Raw genomic sequence first — 3,955 nt, 5'->3', positions numbered from 1 at the left:
GTAGTACTTGTTTTCTCTATCATATAGAGATTCACCCATCTCAAATTTGCAACTGGAATCACTCATTTTGGTTGAGTGAATCAAAATCTAGGGTTTCACAAATATCACATAAGTTTTCCTTTTTCTTCTCCTATAAACTTTTTTTGTTTTTTAACTCTAAAAATCTGATTTTGGTTTTGATTTAGAGTTAATATAAGTGAAATTAATCAAGAACGCTAAACTTGATTATCATCACTAAACTAGATTATCAATAATGAGGGTTAATTTGTCATTTTCAGTATTTTTTTGATAAGAGATACCTTGAATGATCATGTAATGACCCTTTTTGTCCTATTAGAATGCCGCCCCTCTAATAAACCATGCCGCCCCTATAATGGGATACTAGTTTATTTGGAAGTTATGTAACTTACATGGTTATTGAACTTTATTATGGTTTTGTTTCTTAAGAATAAGGAGAAATACCATATCTTTCATAAAACGCCATTACGGATCAAACATTTTATACATATGATACGTCTTACAATGGTGGAGTTTAAAGTTTAAATTTTCACTTACAAAGAAAAACTGTACAATGTATAAGCAACACAGACAAGTTCTAGTGATAGACTTTAGGCCACGATTCTTTTTTTAAAGATTTAACGTTACAAGCCAACTGGTGTGCAGTTTGATGGTGCAGAGGCTGACAGAATAGCAATGTTAGCATCTGTAAGGGAATAAAGAGTTGCTGATGGTGAAGAGAATAGACTGTTTGGTAATAGATTTGGTTCTCTGTTGTTGGTCATTGTTGAACCTGAGAAGAGCCTAGTAGCAGCTGCAGTAGTTATGTGATCCACTGCTGTGTCTTGCGGCCGTAATGGGTGGTTGTGGTTTCCTTCATAAGCTGTAATCATATCCGTATTGTCCTCTGCCATCTCTGCACCTGCTTCCGTACTGTATCCTACAACTAGTGTGCACTGGTAGTAAGCACGTAGACAATAATTACTCTGGCCATTTCTTGTCCCTTATCTATACCAGTAAGACCATTTACTAGTAGTGTTCAAACAAGTAGGACCATCTTATGATGATGCAGTTAGCCGACAGACACTTGTTTTCGGCTCAAACCTTGCCAAACAGGGAGACTTGTTTGTAATTTAAGTATAACGCTCCATATGATCCTTTGTAGGTTCATATATAGCATGATAATTTAGTTAAAGAAATTGATGGCTACACCTCTTGGCAGGGTTGTTGTTAGCAGTGATTTGACTGACAATAAACCTAGATCATGAGCACAACTAGAATAGGCCAGACATCTCAGTAAATAAGTATAAACGTCAACCTCCGCAAGAAGCACAATGAACTGCAAAACTACATACAATGGACAACGTTGTGCTATCATGGTAATGAAAGGAATCTACAATGTTTCTTCATCAATGACGGTTAGTTCAAGATCTACAAAGATGGCAAGAGGTACATGTTTTTCAGTACCATTTTCACTGACAAAAGTGTTGAACACATCATCTGTTCCTACTACTGTCTTATCACTTGGCATTTGTAGCTATCAGGCTGCGACAAAATGCATAAGAAAAGAATCAGAAACGTTAAAAGCTATAAATTCTGCAGAAACAAAATCAAGGCTGCGACAAATTTATGGAAAAGAAATCACAAAATGTTAGAACCTTCAGCATATTAACTATACCATATCAAAAGAACCTGTGAGAATTTCACCTATTACTGAAACAGATCTTTAGAATAACTACAAGCATTCTAATATAATTCATCCAATTGACTGTCAATGGTCTAACTCACAATTTGAACAAATTTGATATTCAAAGATTCATTGTCATCTACTAAAGTCTCAACCCCTGACATTTGTAATTAACAATGCAAAAAGAGTCCAATACTAAAGTGAAGATAATAAGCAAAACCCACATTAAATCAATAAAAACTGTAAATTGGAAACAAGCAAGATAAATTCGAATTGAATTACCTTTAAAGTCACCTTTAGATACAGCAATGCATTTTGCTACAACATTAAACCAGCTTTACCCTAGAGATTTGGGGGTTTTCTGGAGGTGGATCGAAGAGAGAAGCAGAGAAAAAAGAGAACACTAATAACTGTGTACAAACCCTTCGCTCAAGTACTAACACCTTTATTCCATGGATCCGATGACCGAAGATTTCTGTGTTACTTCTTTTTCAGCCTGAACAAAGGTATATCAAAGAAGAAAATGAAAAAAAATTGTTTTGGCGAAAAGAAGAAAATGAAAAGATTAACACCTTAGCAGAAAGAGAATATCAAAGAGTCAAGCCACCTAAGAAGTGGGTTTGACGGTGGGCTTGACCAGTGGGTTAAAAAAAATTATTGTCTTTTTTATTCCGCCAAAAACTGAGATTAGATATTAGTAGAAAGATATTTAAAACTAGAGTGAAGTTTGGATTTTTTTTCCTTCCATGAATGAAAAAGAGAATAAAAAGGGGCGAAAATAGGGTCTTTCATAATTTCTATTAATTAGGGAAGCTTGCTCACTTCCGCTAAGTAACTTCTTATCTTCCATGATTTCTGTTTCAATTGACTTATACATTCGTTTTTCATTGGTTATTTTGGTAGAATTTATATTTTATAAATCCTAATCCACCAAATTATAAAAAAAATTATCAGTTTTTCTTCCCTGTATAAATTGTCAGTTTCAATGTGTAGATATGGATGTAGAAGAGTGTGATGTTGCTGAATATCCAGATGTTGAGATTTTGAATGCCAAAGATCAAAGTGAGACAATTGAGTTAAAGATAGGAATGGAATTGTAAGAGTGTGATGTTGGGAATATCCAAATCTTGAGATTTTGGATGCCAAAGATGAAAATAAGAAAATTGAATTGAAGATAGGAATGAAAGTTGATACAGCAGAAGAAATGTATGAATGCTATAGAAAATTTGGTATGCAACGGGGGTTTGGTGTTGTAAAACGAACTTCAAGAAAGGATAATGGAATACTTAGACATGTATGTTACACTTGTGTTCGAGGAGGCAACCATAAAACCCTATCAAGCACCCCAATGAATACTTAGACATGTATGTAATAATAATTTTCTTATTATGCATGTTATATTTTTTCTAATACTTTGTTGTTACGATATAGGTAAACTTGGCCGAAGTCAGAGATGATTGGGATGTGGGACTGAAGTTTCCAAACATGTTGCCTCACCTAAAGTACGGCGAAGTCAAAGAACTCCTAGGCTGTGATAATGAAGTCAAGTTTCTACACCTTTTGCTCAAAAAGGCCATGGTTTTAGAGGAAGTGGATCTATTTTTCCACTCCACTGCCGGTTCACTCGGTAGAGTGAGTCAACTGAAGCGATTTCGAGATAAGCTAAGAGCGGTAACAAGGGATTCTTCGAGTACCAATATGATGTTCTTTTAATCATTCGAGATCATATTGCGAGCTTATTATAACTTGTAAACATCTGACAATATTACGAAAACACGACATCGTTTGAATTTTTTTTAATATTTGTGCGGATCTAGTGAGTTTTTTTCTTCTCCTAATAAAAAGGGTAAGAGGAAATTCACCCACAAACAGGTACCAACAATAATAAGATTAGGATGATATGTTTAATTGGAATAACTACTTCTAATAACTCAGTAGTACAAATTAGAACTTGAAGCATAAAAAATGACATCAGTTGGACTTAAATTATAAAATTTCACTAGAAATAACGTGTGCCTTAACGGCACGGCATGGCATGAGACGATATAATTTTTGGTTATAATAATTTTAATAATTACCCCATACTATGAGGCTTAATTTTACCCGTGAGAATTTGTACACATGAAAATCTTAAACCAAATAATTATAGATTCGGTTACGTTTGAATAATAGTTTAATAATCAGTATCCTTGAGAAAGATGTTGTTTATTCAGGACTCCAAGTCACCAAATTCAACAAAAAAAAATTCATGCATGGGGATATCCCCCCCCC

General features: G+C 34.4%; 1 long non-coding RNA gene across 1 annotated transcript; it reads right to left on the bottom strand.

Annotated features, from left to right (window-relative positions):
- Positions 1 to 468: 468 nt before the first annotated feature.
- Positions 469 to 2,240, bottom strand: LOC113323581. The gene is made up of 2 exons (XR_003347700.1): positions 1,967 to 2,240; positions 469 to 1,542 (listed from the first exon to the last, which is right to left on the bottom strand). It is a non-coding gene; the product is annotated as an uncharacterized LOC113323581 (long non-coding RNA).
- Positions 2,241 to 3,955: the final 1,715 nt, after the last annotated feature.

Source organism: Papaver somniferum, chromosome 11 (genome assembly GCF_003573695.1).
Source record: "Papaver somniferum cultivar HN1 chromosome 11, ASM357369v1, whole genome shotgun sequence".
Classification (NCBI taxonomy): Eukaryota; Viridiplantae; Streptophyta; class Magnoliopsida; order Ranunculales; family Papaveraceae; genus Papaver; species Papaver somniferum.
The sequence above is the reverse complement of the archived record's forward strand: the minus strand, read 5'-3'. Positions and strand labels throughout refer to the sequence as shown.